Source organism: Amia ocellicauda, chromosome 5 (assembly GCF_036373705.1).
Source record: "Amia ocellicauda isolate fAmiCal2 chromosome 5, fAmiCal2.hap1, whole genome shotgun sequence".
In the NCBI taxonomy this organism is placed as follows: domain Eukaryota; kingdom Metazoa; phylum Chordata; class Actinopteri; order Amiiformes; family Amiidae; genus Amia; species Amia ocellicauda.
The window spans coordinates 25868267-25891306 of NC_089854.1; positions in this window are offsets into that span (position 1 = coordinate 25868267).

A 23040-nucleotide genomic window follows, 5' to 3' on the forward strand; every position below is an offset into this window, starting at 1 on the left:
GTGTCCCCCCCCGGCCCAAACCTATGATTTAAACTCATGACTACAACCTTTCATACATTTAATTTGCTTTTGTTTAGAATACATTTTAATTTGATACATAACATCTCTAAAATTATATAGGTTGTATTTCTGTACAGTATCTTTAGTCTCAGAATTAACGGAAAATAAACATACGTATAATTCACACTGTTTTATTTAAGGCAGAGATTAACAACAAGGGAAAGGAACATGACTGACAGGTAAATATTTATCTTTTTTCCCCCCAGCCTTTTTTATTTCCCTAGGATAAATATTTAGATTAATTAAAAAATCCCCTTAGGTCTTGCAGGCTATCCCAGTGTTTCCCAAACACAGTAGTGTGGACACTGGTGTGTTTTCAGGTATGAACAGGTGTGCCATAGCTTCTCTGAATACTAATTACATTAATTAATAATATTAAATAAATACATTTGATGAAATATGTTCCTGACAGGATTAAACAAAGATCAGTGTGCATTATATTCAATAGGTTTATATTTACATTACCTTAAATACATGGCAATAAATAAACCCGGAATAATATTAAGTCAATAGAAGAGCAACCCCAAGCTTAATGGAAGCCAAAAGGTACAGGGGAATCTAACTGTAACCTAGCCTGGACCAAAAGGTAACTTTAAATTTTCCAGAAAAATATTTAAATACAGAAATAATCCCTACCATAATTACATGACTGTAGCTGTGGCCAAGTTCATCACAGCTTTGTTGTGAGGCTTCAGCATTTCCTGATCATGAAGAAATATCCCATGTTGCCTTGGAACATTTTCTCTTGAAAAATAACCACATATACTTTAGTCTGAGTACTGAACATTCTAATTTCCAGCTGCTTCAGTTGATTGACACTTCACCTTTGGAGATGGATACAGTAAGGTTATGTTAAAGATAGTCCTTTAATGGCTTAATGACCCTTGGCCAGTGTCAGAATGGATCATAGGGCTCTGAACTCATGTGAGATGTTGACTCCTTCCTCCTCATGCCAGAGCTTAACCAGTGATTCAGATGGCAATTTGGAAGGAAGCCATCGTTTTGCTTCTAGAATTCCACACCAACCATTTGGAAGACATTAAAAACATTTTCTGTATATTGTCAGCAAAGATCATGCAAACCTATACTGAACAAATAAGGGCCTTGGACCAAAATAGGTCTGTTCATTTATTTTTTAACTTATCGTGAAAATACAACAGAGAGTTCTCTCTCATATCCTTGATTGCTATCGATAGGAAAACTCTAACCACAGCTAATAATTCACAAAATGCTACGCAATTACTGAAATTAAAAAATGAAATATACCATTAAAGAGTATTTAAAGAGTTAACTACATCCATCCACTGATCATTTGGAGTTTAAAAGGAGACTGTGATTGGTTAATCCCTATAATGCAACAACAGAACACAAATAAAGACATAAGCATGGTGTAGTCACCTTTTACTGTCTGTATCTTGAGAGAGCGTGCATCTCAGTATTGTGGAGATGGCAGCTGTTCATTGCTGCTTTAGTTTGTCACACCACATTTCTTTTAAGCTGTCAGAAAGTTGAACATTGTAAACTGCTTGTCAATGCAAAGGGATCCTGCTAACAGCTAACACAGAGCAGACTTTCCACACGGCTCGCTGAATCGGAGATTGCTACACCGCATCTTGATTCATTCCTACCAAAACAACTTTATAGCTACGTGTCTGGCTTAATGTGACAGCACCACCCAATGTGTAAACCGAACTGGGAATATCACCAAATATGCCTGGCCGGTGCATGTCTAAATTCACGCTTCCCATCATAAGCAGGCCTCAGAAAAGCTGTGAACAGGAGAGAAAGACAAAATAAAAACAGAATACACTGAAGCGGTATTAATCTGGCCAAACTGCCACATCACCTCCACCATGAAGTGGAGTCCCTCGACAGGAGGAAGCTGGCTTCGTGCCCATTGCAATCTTCAAGAGTTTCTTTAGTACTTTATTCGGCATAAGGACTGGAGATCAACATAAGGTTTTTGAAACTATTTTGCACGTACCAAGCAGGGGCATAGCCATGGCCCACTCACTTACTACTCAAGTCCATCCAATCAGAGAGTGTAACATTTCTGCCCCGTGTTAAAAAAACTTTATAAATACAAGATTTGAACCAATAATGAGTTTTGGCAAATCACAGGCTTTATTACAAAGCATGGGGGCGGGTTCTTATCAATTCAATTGTTCAATTTTAGCTAATTTATGCACAAGCAGGTTTAAACTGGCTGTGGCAAATGTTTATATATGTAGTGCATCACACCACGACAACTGAACAAATGTAGTTGTGAACGGAGCTCCTAAAAATATTATTTGTTGAATTATTTCAAAAGATAAGAAGAGAACTATCAGAACAGCACATTACACAACCTGATAAATCAGCAACAGCATCGTAAGAAACCAATAAGCACTGCACTGGATCCACAGGCCAGTGTTGAATTCAGTAAGGAAACACTTGACTGTCCTTCGGATGTATAAGGAATAGATGAATCACCTACATGGCCAAAATTGCAGACATTCACTTTAATTTGTGGTAAATCCCAAACTTTTTCGTCACAACGGTGGTATGAGAAGTATCGCTGGATGGACTACAGCATAGCCAGAAATGCAATTATCTGTAAAATATGCAGGCATTTTTTCCAACTCACACACCAAAGAAACATTCACTAAAAATGTGTTTAAAGATTGGAAGCATTTTAATCATAGCCGTTCAAAACATGAAGCAAGCAAGGCACACTATTGCACTGTCAAAATCCAAAGGTTACAGACAAAGCCACCTACCTAGGGTCAGAGAAACATTTTAAATCAGTTAAATCGGGATTCCATGAAGGCTTAATTGTGAGGAATTGTAATTAAAGTTTTTTTTGTTGTTATTCTGTCTCTCACTGTTAAAATACACCTACCATTAAAATTATAGACTGATCATTTCTTTGTCAGTGGGCAAACGTACAAAATCAGCAGGGGATCAAATACTTTTTTCCCCCACTGTATATATATCTTTGTAGCATCCTAAACAGGACAGACACTTTCTACTGAAGTGGATTGGGGTTATAAACAATGCCTGTTACTTTCATACTACACAGGTGTTCGCAATTCAGATTACCTGATAATGTTATAACTTGAAAGGCCGATCAGTCAACAGAATACCACACATCTGTACACCAGAGGGCTGGAAAGTTACGCCGTTATGCCATAAAGTTAAGGGCTCTTCACACCTAAGGCATCATAAACAAACAGCCCTGTCACCTAAGCAGGAAGAAAACACAAACGTTCAGTTACCTGACAGAGCTTTTATTTAGCATTACAAATATTAGCGGCTATTCCTGCTTAATTTTAAAAAGAAGTGTTGATTAATAGATTAATTAGCCTGTTCCTGCCTGTCCTCCCCATCTCTTCTATCCTAGCTTTTTAAACGTGTGCTTCACATTGGCATTTGGACACTCACAACACAACACACAAGAGAACTATAGCTCTGCCTGGCAGTGAACACACCAAATATTGTACAGTGCAGAGCACAGTTAGAATGCAATTGGTAAAGAACAACAGGTGACCCTCTGAGGAAGATCAAACAAGTCAGACGATTCATGTCTTCACAAAGCATTCCATAAAGCTCTTCTGAAGTCGCTTCCGCCCACACATTCTTTCTGCGGCAGCTCGGCAGCTTCAGACAGGACTATGATTGGTCTTTGAGAGAGTGAATGACAGACAAAAGGGTGCAGCTCTCAAAATCTTTTTAGTACTGTATTCATGTTGTTTTTTTATTTTTTTGAATCTGTCTTTGATAATCCCCTTCCTAGAAAACCACCATTTCTGATCTTGTGTGTGTGCATATGTATATTTGTGTGTGTGTGAGACAGAGAAGAAGGGGGAGCACCAGCATCTCTTGCTTTTGGAGAGACGGGTCTTTGTATTGATTATTTCGATTCTAATAAACTCATGTCAACAAATGGAGAGACAAACTGAAAATTAGACAGATAGGCAGGCATTCAGAGAAACCCATTGGTAAGCATCATTCAGTGGTTAGCGTTAAAGTCATACATGTGCATCTTGCATGTACTCCCTGCTCATTTCCAGTGCCTCCTTTCCTTCTTTAAACTTTAGAGATGCTAGATTTAACTCATACACATTCAAAATACAGCCACTGAGAAATAAGTTTCAACATCCTCAATATTAAAAGCAGCAATATATGCTGATATAGAGAAGACTGGAATTTGGCAAGACCTTGCAGTAATTCCTATATTCACAGTGAACCCAATGACCAATCCATCGATCAATAGGGCTTCAAATGCTTAAGGTGAAATAGTGGCCTTTCACGTGTAATGGGTTTCTTTTGTGACTTTTGTGATATATATATACAGTACATATGAAATACAGCCAAGACCAGCAAAACCAGCAGTCAGCTTTCTTCATCAGGATCCAGGCCAAGTCTTAAAGACAACTTGTAATGAACAACAGGTGTTACATATATGTTTAAACAGTGCTTAACAAGCAGAAAACAGCTTGATATACATTTCAGTGGAACTTCAACAGGTAACATGTTGCACCTGTATTTGATCTAATCTAAATTGGGTAGTGCCTCTGGCACACTATCCTCAATTAATTACGTGCACAATCATGGTTCAGCTCCTTTATTTATCGGTCATTGGTTCACATAAATGACCCATTGATCTACATACTGGGGTATTCTCAGCAACAATAAAAGTGTACTGTGACCTGCAATTGTGAAAGCAAAACCGTGAAGCAAAGTCAAATCATAAACAAGACAGGTTAAAAAGACAAAATTATGAGAGTGTCATTAAGAGGGGGAAAAAAAGTGTTGCTGATTTAATAGCATACGCTAATATACAGAAAGGGAAGCGGGGACATTTAGTACACTCCCGACCAAGATTCAATTTTAACAGAATATATTTTTCAGGCATATATGAACTATGGTCATTTTGTTAAAGAACAAGGATGATGAACAGTTACGTCTGTGGGTAAGAAAGCTAGATTGTGCAATCATTGTTCAAATCATGCAACTAGTTAGAAACTCAGCAAAGCAACTGTGGTTTAAGTACTTCAAATCTAACACCTAAGAAATAACATCTGCGTTCTTATGGGAGATCACAGAGCCTGTTGCTTCAGTTAAGTAAATACAGTGTTGCACTTCATGTTCACAAAATTAAGGTTTCTAAATTAGTGTCTAAGCAGTGTTGCTTAAATATATTATTTTTAAACGTATATCAAACAGATAAATAAAGAAACACCAAACTTCAGAAAAGAAAAGGCAAGAAAAGAACACATAAAAAAACAGCATTCAGTATACTGCCTCTATTGTGATGGTATGGGCAGCTTCAGAGAAGGATAAAAGGTATAGTGTGTTGCTCCCACATACAGTGTATGGGAAAACCTTGCAGTGCCACTGGCATTGAAGTAATAGTTTCACACCATATGGGGCTTTCAAGAACGCAATCTTTGAGCGCTTTGTCTGGGAAAACAATAGCAATGTGTAGAGGTTAATGTGTCTCGCCACCTTCTTCCTCTCCTCACCCACCTGCTCATAAAATAGGTGGGCAGGAACAATGACAAATTAATCCAGTAAAAAAAAAAAATGGGAGGGTCTAAGGCGGTACAAGAAAGAAATACCTTACGAGTTCTTTTTGATAACAAAGAATCCATACATCCCGAAGAAGGCTTTGACACTGCGTAGCATTCCTCTCGCTTGCACAGTCAGGAACTGTCTGACAAAAGTGCTATAAGGCATATCTGAAAAAACCACAATTTATTTACACTGATAAAAAAGCATTTACTGAGCTTCAGACATCCTTTGTTCTCAGCCATAACTGACAAAATGGCACACTCAGCCCTGCATACTTTAGATTCCGATGGAGAGAGAAAGAAAAAACAAAAAGGCATCATTGTGGGCATACCTGTGAGAGGCAGTTTGCTTTTTCATGCCTTCATTACTGCATTTTTAAGATCACTGTAATAAAATATAAGCAATTTGAGGAAGTAATTATTTAAAAATATGTGTCAAATATGTTCATGATATGTTTAACACATGTAATTGTGAGATGTGTGCATTTATTACCATTCATATTTCATTTTTTTATTTTATTTTACAATGTAAAATGTAGCAAGTGAAATATGCAGGGAGCACCTAGGAAAATGAATGAAATATCTAAGTTAGAGACACCCCCAGTGTAAATATATTGTTTTCGTTGCTGCATATGTCACGGTTTATGAATGAAGATCATGAATTTTAATTTCTTACATTAACAAACATGAATGTTCAACTACAAATCCCTTATCATCTTGTGAATGTATATTAATTTAGTTAGGTAGCTAGGATTGCAAATCTAAAAAAGTGTTTTCTTAATATCTTCAAAAACAAATGGAAATGGAAATACCATGACAAATCGAGCCCCATATAGGGATTTACTTGGTCTGTAAATGTACCATGAAGTAGTACTAATTTGCTCAAAAATGGCCTTTAACTGTAAGAGATCTTCATACACATTAGCCCAGGGTTAAACTTAGCCTCCTTTGTAGTCTCACACAGAAACACAGTTTTTAAAAAATGTAAATCCAATAACTCAGTGAAAAAACCCTAAACTTGTGGTGCAGTGCACTGCCATGGGTCCTGTGTGGCTCCAACCTCACCAACACTGGTTTATTATCCTGAAATTTTCTGTATGATTCCTCCATAATGGATTAGCTATTTCTCCAAGGTGTTTATGGAAAATCTCTGCCATTTAAAATGTAAAGCCCTAGAGTAATCAGACGAAAAGAGCTTCAGCACTAACTGGGCTGTTATTTTTAAGGTTAAGGGCGGCAAGCTTGTCATTCTTTTTTTATTTACATTTCAAATTTTAAAAATACATATATAACAAATTGTCCATATCACCTTCTTCTTTTTATTTGGGAGATGGAATGTGAGGGGAATAGGCCGGCCACTGCCAAGATACTAAACCACTGGAAAATGAAAAAAAAAAACAGTTTACAAGGACAAACTGTGAATTCAGTTACGACCCTATAATGTGGGGATCCTATTCCTGCACTATATATGCTTATTTTTAATATACTATGCATTTAAAAAATGTTTTTAATGCTATTTTCTATTTTATAGGTAGTATATATATAAAGGAAGAAGTAATGGTTGTTATTCCAAATACTTTTTGTATGAAAGTTTTAAAATATGAGAATTAACACACAAACACAACTCTTACCGGGATGTAAAATAAAAGTAGTGTGTTTTGTGGGGTGGGGGTAATAATAATAAAAACAAATTACATTGGTGTACAGAAACGTGTTAATCTGTGCAATTGTAGAAAACACGTTTGAAGTAAATAAAACTTACTGAGCTTCCAAAGTCTATTATCAGTAAAGATTAACATATGGAAAATATAAACTACGACTTCTCTTTAAGAAAAAACGGAATAAACAAACACACGAATGGATGGATAGATGAATGAATGAATGAATGGGTTGTGTTCCCTGCCTAGCATCCCATTATTTTACAGCTGATTACATTTTGAAAGATTATTCATGACAAACCATGGGCAAAGACAGTAAATCTTCACCGTGCGAGGAACACAAAAGGGAGCACCAGTATTCAGATCACTTAGTCACGTTCACTGCCGGGTGGCGTCCCCATAAAACCATCACTGCACACATGACTTACTGAGTAATGCAACAATGCCAAGACAAAAAGGGAAATCAGGCCTGCCTAGAGAGAAGGCAGGAGCCTGCCACTTGGGCACTGGCACAGCTGCACAATTCTCTGTGCCATGATTAGTTTGGAAAGATGGGGGAAAATCTTTGCAGCACTACAATCCAGCAAAATTCAAATCAGACTCTTTACACTGAACAGGGCATCCCATAGCAATTTCTGTTTGGTTGATATTTTTTGGCTGCATCTTTTGTGTGCAGTGCCAGGAGAATGTCAGTAATAGGGTGATCATAGAGACACATGGTATTTATCATCGTTCTTTTTTGTTTTTAACCTCAATATCGTTGGGTGGAACGATTTGAATACAAGCATAGTGTTATTCTGGCACAATGCTTGATCACATTTTGCGTCGCTCAACTGGCCACAAAAAAAAAAATAGCATGTTTATTTGTCTTATTTTAGGTTAATATTGTGTATTGTGAAAATAATATTGGTTAAATCTAACTAGCAACCTCAAATATAAGAAAACTGGCCTGATATCAGGATCACAATTTGTTTTTACATGTGATGATGAGGTGTTTGATCTCATTTAAAACACTGGCTAAGTGATTTTTTTTTTTTCACTACCCGGACATAAACCATGCAACCATAGATCTACTCTTCAGAGGTGGATGCAGTGATGTTCTTAAAATTAAAAGATTTTGTAAAAAGTGAAAGTAATTAAATGTAAATCATGATCTTATCCTGTTGGTAGATATTTCTTAAATAATGCAGAATAATTCTCTCATTTGATACACACACAGTGCCTATAGAAAGTCTACACCCCTTGAACTTTTTTCACATTTTGTTGCATCAGTGTCTCAGTTTCATGTATTTAAACGAGCATTGTTTCCACTTATCTACACACCATATTCCACACTGTTAAGGGGATTTGTTTTTGTAATGTAAAAAATATATATATATAAAACTGGATAAGTCTCTACCCCCTTGAGTTAATACTTGGTGGAAGCACCTTTGGCAGCAATCACAGCTGGGACTGCTGGGATAGACAAACTGCAAACCTAGATTTGCAAATAGAGTTGCCTTTCTGTACTTGCATGTATTGTTAACTAAACATTTAAAATACAATATATTTACAGTATTTGTCCTTCAGACAAAAGTTGTACTTTATTTAATATTTTGTTCTAGGTAAAATATCTTTAATCACAAAACTGTTTATATTAACCTTTAGAACACCAGCGAGACTAATTTGGAATAATACATTTTTTGGAAAGCCTATTCAATATTTGTGACATATACAGCTCTGGAAACAATTAAGAGACCACTGCAAAATTATCAGTTCTATTGTTTTACTATTTATAGGCATGTGTTTGGGTAAAATTTACATTTTTGTTTTAGTCTATTAACTACTGACATTTCTCCCAAATTCCAAATAAAAATATGAATGGAATGGAATGGCTGCCATACATGTAGAGATGTTGATTTAAGAAAAATCTGCAGTGGTCTCTTAATTTATTCCAGAGCTGTACATCACACTGGGTTATTAAAGGTTAATGCTATCAATGAACTGATGCCATATAAATATTAATGCATTTGTAGGAAATGTTTGTAACATAGGCAGTTACAGTGAATTATATCCAATCTCTCCATCCATTTTTTAATTATAGGAATAGATTATTGGCTTAAAAATTTGTTCCGGGGCCTGCAAAAATCCCAAACATTGGGCCAAGTCTAATTATCGGCCATTAGTTGAAAAGAAGATCTTCAAAACTCAAAAAGATCACCTCACCACAGCTCTTATTCAGAAATTGTAAGATTTCACATTTCATGTGTTTTACATTTCCCTTTCTGATTGGAGTTAAATGGAGCATTTTTCCACAACTCTCCCAAAGTTTACCAAACTGTGGTTGGAATCCCAACCTATTATCTAAACAAGTGTAATGGCCGCAATTAGACGAGTGGAAATGTTCAACCTCTCCTCAGATTAAGAACTTGCTTCATATTAAAGTCAAGCTTTTCATAATGTTTTCTTTTTGTTTGTTTTACAAATAAAGACAATGGACAGATTTTATTTATTATAAAATCAGAGTTTTGAGTGTATTTTTTGAGAGCAAAAAACAGTGACCCGAATGTAAATGCAACAAAACACTAACAAAAGTATCAAGCAATTGAAATACTAAGAAACTCCTTAATTTCCCTTTGAAAGAGTGTTGATTTTCAGAAAGCAAACTAATGTAAACTAGGACGGCAAATATTTACGTGTTGAATTAGAAAGGTTGGCTTTGCATTCAAGATACAACTAGATTGCATGAATGAATAAAATGATTATATACTGAACATAAAGCATTAGCACCCAAATGAATGAAACAAACACAGTGAAAAATAAGTACACCAGAAAGATTCACTTTAGATCTGCTGAAATAACAGAGAGATGCTGGACTGAATAGTTGTGTTCTAGAAGTGGCCGTTTTAATTTTCCCACTGTTTGACACTTCTGTTCAGTTTCAGACAGGGCATCCAATGACATACATTAACTATTTTTACAGGATCCACTCGATTATGAGCCCAATCAAAGCAGGCAAAGTCTCACAATGTGCAGCTCCTTGCCAAACAATGTCCCTCCTGCTACAGACCTCAGCAGCTCATTTATAACTGCTGATTTCCTACAGCTGAAATACAATTTCTTCTTCCCCTCGACTGTCAGGAATTGCTTTAGACAACTCATCACAAAAATACCTTCCATGTGTTAAAGAAAGGCACTTGGTATTTATACCCATCAAAGGTCGATCCAAATCACTGAAAATCACAGGTAAATTATGTGGGATGTGTTTAAGCTATTTAAAAACAGCCATTTTCCATATTTAACCTAGGAAAATGACTTGTCAATGGATTTGAATACTTATTTCTCTTCTAATACTATCAAAATACTGGAGTAAAGGAGCAATGTGCAATACAATGTTTCGTTTTATGCTTTGGGGAATCTTTATTACAGGAAAATATGTCATAATATACAATGAATATCCTATTTCACAACACAGTTACACATTTTAACATTTCATTTGTTACCATGGAATATGTCACATTATCCTTTATGTTTTTAAATCACATTATAAAAACTATGAATACAGATTGCCCTACAAATGAAATATGTATTTCTAATTGGACATTAGATATAGATAATTCAACTTTTTTCACATATATGTATAAACATGTAAACTTTTTACCTAATATGCTTTAATAACCTTTCACTTTAATAAATCAAAGCACAGTGCAAAATTGGTTCCATATGCACATTTTCCCTCTTTAACCATTGCTTGGTACTAAATCTAGCGTATTTATATAAAAAATATAATAAACAATCTTAAATATTTACATTTTAGTTTTTACTTCACAATTACTGGTCTAACATTTAGCTGTCTCTTGCATGTTTTTCAATTAATAATTGTCTACTCCACATCTCTATAAAAGAATTAGAAAGGATATGTTTACCTGACCACTCTACAATTAAGTCTAGATGATGGTACAAAACGGTCTACCAATTTTTCCTAATTAAAGGCTTAAACTTATAGTCAGGTACCAGTAACTAAAAGTACAACATGTAATTTTTTCTTTCCTTTTATCTGCATCATTGTTTTTATTTATTTAAAAGAAATCTAGTAAAATCAACAAAACAAACGATAAAAAAGTAGAAAAGGAAAGAAAAAGCAGGAGAGTATTCCAGCAGGGTAGAGGGCTTCCTTTTTTCCACAGCCTCAAACCTCTGGAAAAACACCTACAACTATTTTGGAAGTAATTTGTGGGAATCCCCATAATTACATTTAATGACCTGGACTGTAACTTACCTGCCATTTCAAAAGGCGCTGCTGCTTTCTCCAGGGAATCATCACAGATGTAGAGCTTCTGATGTAAAGCAACAACACCAGGTGCATTTATATCACAAATATGAAAAGCACACACACACACACACAAACAAACAGACTTAATATTACATTAGTGCAAGAGAGATGATACAGTTCAGTCTCCCATGGCCTTTGAAGTGTTACTTTCTGAAAAGTGGAAGAGAAGTGTACCGAGCGGTTTCTGTGAACCAAAAGTACAGCACAGGCACTGCCGCTTTCGGGGGCACGTTAAGTGTTGTATCAATTCAGAAAAATTTTAACTGCGTTCCAAACACCAGACAATAGTCAGCAAGAAAGATAACTGACAGGCAAAGCTATTTTAAAGGGAAGTGATTCTGTGAGTCTCTCTCCCCTGCTGCTGCAGGAGAGAGAGGACGAAGGGCATGTCAGTGGATGGTTGAGTTTGAGAGATGTAGGGACCAAGGACATTCGGGCTCACTCACAGGTGGTACACTGTGAGAGAATAGGTTGTGGGCAGTTTCTTGAATCCAAATCCCCTGTGCCCTTCCTATTAAAACAGACAATGTTGCCTTAAATGCACACTATATTCTGCATGTCAAAGTCACAATAGTCTACCTTTCATTTGTAAATGTAACTTATATGTTGCACCATAGTTCCATTGTGCTTTTAGCAGCCATTGTAACTTTCATTTTTGGATTCATACCCATGGTTTACCCAGTCTGTGAGCCATTTCACCAAGATATTACAAGTCGCCTGCACCACAAAATCGAGTTGTGAATCATGTGTGATGGAGGCTGAAGCCGGTGTCTGTATGTAAGCTTATATTCGGCATCTGATTAAGATATTAGTTCCAGACTCCCTGTTGTGACTAACTTCTGTCTTTTTTAGTGGATCCCTTAGTGTGGTGAACATAATACACTTAATCACAAGAAACCACCAAAGTTGCCTGATGGGAGCCAGTAGCTTTTGAAAAGCCTTGTGTGACTAAATGTGAACCAAAAGCACTTAAAACTTACTCCTGCACTCTATAATAGTTTGCTTTTGGTTTCCTTTGAAAGGGTTGTGAGATGGCGTCTGATTTTCATTAGATCACTTCATTCTTCAGCCCTGATTGTCCCCCAAAATAGTTTGTTATCCTGAGTTCAGAGTTCAGCATACTGTATGCATCCCAACTCAATAACACTAATAGGTCTATCGAGCAAAGCAAATCTTATCTGACATCCCTTCCTGTTTGATCTGTTTGGTAACAGATGGAATTCTGCACCAAATTCTAATGCAACTCTACGTCATAATTACTATCATGTGTTTTATAAAGTGTCAGCGGCGACAGGTGCCAGGCATCAAGATGCATGCTATGCCAAGGGCTCAGCCTATTGTCCAACCATATTAAGACCAATAAGAAGAAAAAAAATAAATAAGAAAAAGTAGTCGTCTGCGGTGGCTGCATTAATTAATGTGGTTACACTTTCCTCATAAGTCACAGAGACACACTTACATCACCGCACGGACAAGTCTTTTCCACAATCCCGCTGACATACTTTTTTCCACATTAACTGGCTTCTTCATAAGGTAATGCGCATACATGCATACAGAATATGTGTGCGTGCATATGGCGTGTTCAAGTTATGGCGGCGGTAACACAACAGAAATAACACTGACTGTGTCGATAGATCTCATTAACGTCAGGTAAAAATGTAACTCTGCCATCTCTTACTGGCAGTGAATAATGTCTGAGAGTTATGTTATTAGTACTACTTAGATTAGTAATATCGGGGTTATGGTCATCATTACCAAACCTTATGTTTCAAAATAATCATCTTGAATCTCTTCAGATGAAAACAAAATGAATGAGTCTTTAAATATGTCACTGTTTCTATTCTCCTCTCCCCCTCGTGTGACATGATTCAAGAAAGCCTGGGAAGAACTTTCACTTGGTCTCATGGCACTTTCGGTTACATCAGAACTTGATATCGTCAGCTGGTTTCTGACATCAACAGAGCTACTTAGAAAACAGATTATTTCAGAGTATCCCAAAGACTTTGTATGCGTTTCTCATTTGAGGGCCGCAAAACAAAAAGCTGAGTCTGCAGATTCAGCTGATTAAGGCCATGCTGATAAATGAATACCCAAACCCTAATGTGTGATTCAGAGTATTTTCCACAGACAGTACTGAGTGGTTATTTAATTTGACGGGGTAAGTTGTTTTTAGATGACAATATAAACACAGAGATTGATCACAAATGTGCAGTAATTTATTTTTTTCCATTTTTTTTTCTTTTTCTTTCTGGGGGGGTTGGTAGGGAAGGTGGGGGTGGAAAATATTGGTAAATCGTACTTGAAAAAATCCAGTCAAAGAATTTAACTGACATTTGAAACAAGAAGCAAAAACCACATGCACACTGTATTTGGCATGCATCCTTATTATGTCTCATTACATAAGTTACATGCAATATAACAAGGCTTGTATACTGCACAATGTTTTATAACTGCACGAGAGTGATAATGAGCTGAAGGCTGGGTCACCTTAGACCCAAAAGCAATGAAAATTAATAAATAATCAGAATGCCATAAACTGATTGACTCCTCAGGTGGCTAGACTTTAGAGGTCATAGAACTATAGTGCTTACAGTTGATTAGACCACAACTCAGAAGTACAATAATGTAAAGTCGATCAAATAATAACACACTATTGAGATGACTGAAAAAAACACACAATTTAAATAATACATAAATAACTTAGACATCTACCCGCTCCAAACCTAACATCCAATGTTATGATTAAAATCATACATAAAACTCTGCCAGTAAACCTTAATGCCTCAGTATTTTACTCCACATTATTGTCTAAACCACAAATACATGATAAATTATCAAAGGCAAAGACAGAAAGAAATGTCAGAAAAAGTGAGATGTTTTTGTTTTTATGATGAGCTATAAATCATGTTTTGAACTAACACAAGTCAGTCGGAACAGTAAATTAAATCTTGGAGGGCTTCGCTTCCTAACTTAAGCCCGTCTCTACTGACATCTGAAATATTGAAAGAACTCGCCTGGGTACCCTCAATGCAGCTCCAAAACCTCAATGTGTGATAAATGAGCTCTTTCACTGAGAGTTTGTACTGGCACCAGTGCCAGAATAACCCACTCACTGGCTACCAATGCAGAATTTCTAATCAGTTTTTATAAGACACCCGAAAAAGCCTATTGCTCTCACATCCCCTTTCATGCAAGTCCACAGCTAGTAAGTAGTCCTAGGTACAAAATGGGTAAGAATAGCCTGACCTCGGTCAGAGTCTATGGTGACAATAACAATAGAAGACAATGATCAATCTCCCATATTGTGACCTAGCTTTGGTAGAATTTTGTACAATACGCATGGATGAGCCTTGATTTTTCATGGATTACTAGGTTTTCAAGTTAAACCGACAGTAAACCAGTAGCCTATTTTTCATAATTGTCTGTATAGCGAGGGATATTTCACCAGTGTTCTGTGATATTTCCAGTCTGCATAACCATACAACAGAAAATACATTTTAAGGTGTCATTACTGCTGGGTGAAGAATACACAGGTTTATAATATTGTTTATTATTATTCCAGTGCTATAGTATTCCACATTACATTTCACAGCTGACATCCTACATCGATATGTCTTGTTCTGGATGCTCGTGTTCCACCAACCACTCGATCTCGACAAAATTAGGGCAATTTCCGTCAGTGATGGCAATGTTGATCAAGGAAAGTAAAAAAAATAAAAATAAATCTGTAGAAAGCACAGAGCTGAAGGAAATAAGGGGTAATAGTTCCAAAACGTTAGCTGATCTGTCTGGAGTGTGTATTTTGACTGCAGTGGGATTTTTGTGCTGTTTTTATTCCCTTCAGGTTTAATTTAACTCTTCCATTACCCACACAGACCTGTTGTATCCCTTGTATTCTTCTCGGCCGTGGCGGTGGATGTTTCACGTACCCCAACGACAGCCAGCAAAAACAGAGCATAATCAAAACATCCTGACTATAATCACCCCAGTTTTGGAAGGCATTAAAAGATGTCATCTATACCATGGAAACAGACAATACAAACGTTTCATACTTTGTTATGCGTGGCAGCCAGTTTTCCAGCTCCCATAAATTTGGGGTTGCGGCGTGCATCCTGCTATGACAATTGTCTTCCCTTTTCATCACTTCGGCAGGAATAGATTACTGCAGAGTTGATTTGACAAATATAAAACACTTCCTAGAGTTTTAGACGCATTCTATAATTTGCAGCCAGGAGTGTCCAGTGTCCAAGATTTAAGAGAGAAGTCTAGGGGGGGAAAAAATCACCCAAATTGGTCAGATCTTGAAAGAGAGACCTCAAAGAAACAAAGGGTTTCCGCAGTAGCCCTAGCAGCTTTGAAATACCAAACCCAGAGTCCTATGTCACCACCTCTTGCAAAGTGAGGTCTCCAGAGCAGTACAAACTTCTATTATTATACTGTCCCCCTATGTCCTTATGTGCCTGTCTTTTGCAGTTTAGTTTCCCTTCCTTCATTAGCGCCAGTTTATTCTGCAGTCATTTCAGTTTTTATAAGGAGCCGATGCAGATGGAATTCTATCACCGATCTTAAGTGAATTATTTTTCTTTGTCAAAGCTAATTAGTCAACTTTCCTAATTTGGAAAATTTCTACAGTTCCCTTTCTTTTATGGCTTAGAAGAAGAAAAAAAATAATTCCAAAGTGTCTGTGTTATTTTTTCATTAAGAGCTGTAAGTACACTCTGGCCTTATTATATTGTAACATCTCCTTATGGGAGTACAGCAATTGGAGTTACTCAGAGAGGTGATTGGAGCATGGTTAATCCAAAACACAGAATTAACTCCATCTATTTTCCAATTAGCCATCTCTGGCAGATCTGCTGGTATTAGAGGCCTCTTGTTTTAAAGAGTGAATTACCCATTTTTCTTTTCGTTATACAATGAAAACTTAAGCACCACTGCCTTGTTTTCATTCTAAAGAGTTTGTCACAAGAATCAGTGCTCATTAAAGTAGCACTGCTATGTTAGTATGTTAAAGAGTGTTCCAGTTAAAGATCACTGTCCTTTAAACAATCCAGTAAAGTGCTATATCCTAGGGCGACGCTTGTTGGGTGGGGAAAATCTGCCGTTCAAGTTTACAGGCGTTCTGAACCCCAGTGCTTTGTTCCCCTTTAGAGTTGGTCCCGCTTGACCTCAAGACATCCTTCTCTTTTTCTCTTCTCTTTTACTCCATCCTACACGTTTGACCTGTGACTGCCAACTCCCAATTTTCTAGTCATTGATCTCTAAAAGTCGGAATAAAGAGGTGAAAATAATAATAAAAGAAGCATTGTCCTTATCAAGATGAATTAGTCACCATACAAAAGACAAGCACTTTCTTCCTTTTTGGACTATTCACGAGGAATGCTTCAGACCTGAAAATGTGTCACTTTCACCAATCAAAACAAAAGCAAAGCTACCATTAATTTTATATTTGTAATGTTGGTGGCACATAAATACTTCCTTTGCCTGGGAAATAGCAACACAATGTGAAAACAAAAGCATTGTAGCATAAGCATTAAACACACTTTCTTAGTTGGTAACTGGAAGTCAAATATTTCCACTTTCAGAGTTTCAATGCTGATATAGATCAAGAAACAGATTATTTAAATATGATAATTTGGAAAAAGTAAGGCATATATTTTATCCGTGTAGTAAATTAATGGGCATTGAATTTAATATAGATTGATAGGTTAATGTTATTTAAAGGCACTCAGCATCTGCTGAGAGATAAAATCTCCAATAAATTGTAATATAATATTTGCTTTATAGATGTGTCCAGGGCTGGTCAGCAATTGAATCAACAGAAAGGTTAATCTGAATGTCAAATTGCCAGAACTGCAGTTTGTTCGGGAGAGAAATAAAATAAAGCAGTCCATATTCAGATTCCACACCATCAGCAATAGAAAAGTCATTAAATAATTAAAACTTAGTACAACATGAGATAATTGCTAACAGTGACTACCATGTGGGCACTAATGGGAAACATTACATTGTGTTTCGTTGTAATGAAAATAAATGAGAGGTTCAATTTAAGGCACAGCGAGAAAATTTGTGCTTTCCTCCAAACCCATTTGTAGCTAATTAGAAAACATTTCACTGATTTCTGCTGGTGTAAACACTGGCCATCTGAGTTTAATTACAATAAAGAAATCAAATAAACATAAGACCAGGAACAGTAGTAACTACATGCCTCATTACAATATGATGTGGTTGCAAGTACATCATGAAATACTTACTAGACTTAATTACCAAGATAGACTCTTTAGTTTCGGTAGAATAAATATACAAATTAAAAAAAATATTTCCACTTATACCAAAATGTTTTTTCTTTTTTTTTTAAATCAAAATGATTCACCATTTCAAATAATTCCAATCAAGCTATGACCTTACACAAAGGTGAACTTATCTCATTTGCAACACGTTTGTAACAAGCGATACAAATGTTCATTTTTACTGTATGTACTGGTGTATAAACATACAAAATGTATCAAATGTACTTTCTTAAAATATTTCAGAAAGATATGCAGTTAAGTACAACAGAAAGAGTTACATTTGTAAAAACCTAACCTAAAAGGCTTGATACTTTAATTTACTCAAATACAGCTTTCCCACTGTAAATTACACTTATTATCGACATCAAATTGTAAATGTACTCAAGATAATACAACAATGAGATCATAATAAAATAAACAAAACACTGGTTTATATCATTCAAGAATAAAAAAAAGAACATTGATTATTTATACTTGTTGGTGATTAAGTTTGAAAATCACATGTAGGAAATCTAATTAAATGCATATTTCTAGATTGGTTCCCCTGAAGACTAATATGTAATTTTCTCACAACTTGAACTATCTCATGCCAGCTTCAGGAGCAGATGGGACAGAGGCAACATATTGCACTAGCAGTGTGTTGTTCACATTATTTTTATTGAAACCGAACAATGTAATTACGCTAATTAAATACATGCTCTGAACATAAACAGAGAGGGCCGGTGTTGGTTTGCCATAAAGAAATGATTAATTAAACCCAAATTCTAATACTGTAAAATTAATGACCCAATTAAGCTGTGGTTAATCTAAGCAAATTGCTGAAGAGCCATTATCAATAAACTAAAAAAGAACAGGAAATAAATTATTGTGAACATGGGAACAGAGTAATAAAACCATCACTTTTCAAAAGCAGAGACTCCATTTATAACCTGTTACTACAAAATCAGAGTGAAAAATATCAACACATTTGCTTTCCATTCATCTTTTTCCCCTCAGGCATAGGATTGTTCTTTTAAAAATAAATTATACAAAATATGAATACACATACATCACTAAAGATTTGGAATGAAATTGGGACACAGAGAGAATGTGTTTCTGTGCAGTTTCTTATTTTTTAATATTTAAGATTAAGAGTAATCTAATTTCATTCTCTTTCTCATCCATGACCTTGTATTGAATACAAAAAAAGACAATGCATCTCTTATCACTGGCAGCTGCTGGACAAAATGTATTTCTATGAACCTCTCCCTAATATTTTGAAAATATAGATTACAAGAATTTCTCCCTTTCCCCCCATGTACCGTTGTGAAATTTAGTTTGCTTCAGCCTCAATCACTTCCACATCCAATCATGTAACTGACCGAGAATGATTATAACAGAAATATTTATGAGATCTATAATAGCATAAAGACAATTTCTGTATCAGATTTATTCTGGGAAAAATAAACACTTTATTTACATAATTGGTACTGTTACTAGAGATAGAAGTCATGGTGGTAGCAGTAGTGCAATTAATAGTAGGTTTCCTTTCAAAATACATATTTAACACAGATCAAATCAGAAATTACATATTAGTCTTCAACATTTCTAGAGAACAAAATTCACTATCCAAAATCTAATGCCACTGAAGAAACGTGCTGTGATCTATCAGCTCTTTAACTACGCTTGGCCCTGCATGAACTGCAAAAAAACTGTTAAGGGGTTAACAAGGTTGAGACGGAAGCTCTGCTGAGACTTTTGTTGAATATCTTGGGCAGTGGAAACCAGGGGGATTTGTTCACAATTCCTTATTTCTCCCAGTCACCCCCGTCCTTCTGTCTCCTTTGATATATTAACTTGGAGGGAGGAGCTGACAAGACGACTAAATAAAAGCCCAAAGAGCTGTCCTTGTATCTGCTCTAACCTAACACAGCCTATGCCTGACAGCTGACAAGAGGAATGACTCTATCCTCTCTAGTCATAAATCCCCATTAGTTCTGGTGGAAATGAAGGGGGGGTAGAGATATCACTGGTAGTATTTAAAGCTTAGATCTTCAGCAATCCAGAATAAAAAGGAATTCTTGTGATCAGAAAATACATCGACAGACATATGTGGACAGACACATAAGTCCGAAAACAATATTATTCAAAGAAGTGAAAATAAACCCCATTTGTTTGTACTTCTGTTAATAAACTTTGGTTTACGTTACATTTAACACTTTGTTTTCTGCCTTCAGTGCTTTTAGTGGATTATAATGGTCAGCAGCTTTATAATACGGTTGTTGTTTTTTCTTCTATTGTTGACTTTCTTTTAAGTAAAATCACTTTCTTTCCGCATATATTTAAGAACACAGCTAATGTAAACATTCTATTGTAGTACAATGACAATATAATTTGACCAAGAAAAAGCTTTAAAATAATGATCAAATCAGTACTGTGAGAGAGGGGGAAATAAACACACTGAATTAATGTTAAAAAAAAGAATACATCAATCACCCTGTGGACATCATCGCAATCCAGTTGAGGTAAAACGGCAAAGAAAAAAAAACGCCAGTGCAAGACAAAAGACGCCATTTAAGATCTCGGCTGAAGCAGACAACCTCATTCTCGAAGCGAATCCTCGAGCCATTCAAACACTTGACCACAATTCTGCTCTTGCTACACACCCCACTTATTACACTGTAACATGGAACTGAGCACCCATTCATGGAGGATATGATGGTGCTGTTGTTGTGTAGTATGGGGCAATGATGGCCTTTCTCCCCCCAAATTCCTTTAACCAGAGCTTTTACTCAGATTCCCCAGTCCCAGATGTGAAAGTAGAGGAAGCGTGTGCCGTAACAAAACCTCATTTTAATGCATGTGGATAGACAGAGCGCTTTAGTCTCCAGAGCTGTCAGCCCCTCGCTTTTCACAGGCACTAAATTGAACAGCCATAGATTAAAAAAATATGAGTCCGAAACCCTCAGCCCTTCAGAAGAGCACAGGTTTCATTTTTGCAAAACCTCTGCCCTCCACCAAATATTGATTAATAAGCATTTGCCCAGCCGCTACAAATTACACCATTAAAGAGCTTACAGGTATTATTTTCAGAAATGTTTTGGGAGAAATCAGAACAAGGCCCGAAATCACACTTTTCTATGTCTATTCACGGTCAGCTGGGCACCGCAAATCTAAGGCCCCTTAGAGTTGGAGGTTGTGTCACAAGTCACATCTAATCAATCAGTGATATGAGCCACAGTCTAGCACTTCATACTAACTGCAGAAGTAGCACTGAGAATAAGGGTTATTGTTTTTGTAAAATCAGTATCCCAGGCTTGAGATAAACATTGTAAATCGAGTACTTTTATAGCCTTGTAACCCCCTCAGGTATTTGAAATTCAGTGATTTCATATGCTTCATTCTTCGAGAGTATTACACAAGGAAAACAAGAACACAGACCTCAGAGAGCACGTGAACACTTGCTGACAATAGTAGGGTTGTAAATTGAGTGTTCATATAATGTTTAGCCCTCTTCAACAGAGCTGAAGGGGACACTTGTTGATCATATCCTCATACGCTAGTGTCTACAGATCAACTGCTTAGCTTAGTGCTCTGTGAATCTGTGAATGTGTGTATATGAATCTTGGAAATAAGCTTGGTTTGCATAATGGGAAGTGGCATTTGGTATTACCATACTGTGTTGCAAGTGACTTGGATTATACACTACATGCATCGAGGTCTTATATGAGCTGGTCAATAAAATGCAATAAGCATCGATAACTTAAAATGCTTTACAAAGCTTTAAAGGTCATGTTTCTATACAGTGACTTATATAAAAGGTGTTTTACAACATATACAGTAGTATGAGGCAAGATTGAAATCAGTAAGCAATTAAACAGTTTTCAGTGCAGTTATTACCACATAACATTGTCCAAATAAGATGATCATGACCACAAGTATCACCATCTTATCATATAAAATGTATGCTTCTAGCCCAGATGATCTAACTGAAAATCTAGAAAAATAATCGTGCAATTCAGAATTTAGTGCCGTCATGCACCAAGGTGCACACGTAATTCAGTTTTCAACTTGCAAATCTTTTGCCACCTTTTTTGTCAATACAGAGAAATCACCATTTATTTGGTCCGGCCCAGGGATGGCCCTGGGCATTCTGCCGCCCTAGGCAAAAAAAAAAATGCCGCCCCTGACTGGTGCTGACGGTGTTTTGTCCACGGTGTCTGGCCCGGCCCAACTGAAACCTGGGCTGACAGATCTGGCAGAGAAACTTTGTAAAATATTTCACACCACATGTGAAGGGTGGAAGTCTTCATCAGCCCAGACTGAAACTTAAACAGCTATCCATGTAGACAGGAGCAATCATTTACAGCCAGTGCGACTGTTACAGGAACAATAATGATTTTAATGTCATAGAACAAAAGGGAGCAAAATAATTCCCCATGTTATGCAACATGTCACAGTTGTCTGGGGGTCAGAAATCATCTAGTTTCCAGTAGTGGCATTTATTCTAGCATAACCCTGCCCAAAGACATTCAAGTTATTGTATCTAATAATGAACAGGATCATGTTTTTTTGTTATTTTACTTTTAAACAAAGCATGATATTAATATGAATTCCGAATCCAGAGCAAATATGCATTTAACAAAGAAATGCAAAATAATAACGAATTTAAGAGGTTTATTCCACAGTAAACATCATGCAAATGCATTCTCTTTATAGTTTATAATCTACTTCCAGCTCGTCCTGAACAAGCTAGATAACCAGGCGTTGTCATAATTAGGCAGTAGGAGGGATTATGGAATGTAAGCATTGGAGCCAAAACTCTTACACCTTGACAGTCCAGTGATGTGTTGACAGGCTGAAGGGGCCCCCGTGCTCCCAAGCATGTTTGGCACCAGCCTCAATCTGCCTAGGGATAAATGCCTGGCTTCTATATGTGCTGCAATGTTAATCTGTAAGCAGATCATGAAAGGGCCTGTATAATATTTGGCACTCCTCCCTGTGGGCTGTGATGTGTCGCATCAACGGGAGGATGCATTTTAAAACAAATCTTTGTGACCGGCAGCTTAGACAGAGGAGTAGTACTGCCTATATGCATATTGCCTATTCAATTCAAGATTTCAGTCTCTAGTGAATCATATGTGAATATGTGAATCATCTGCCTCAGAATTGAGCAGCTACTGATA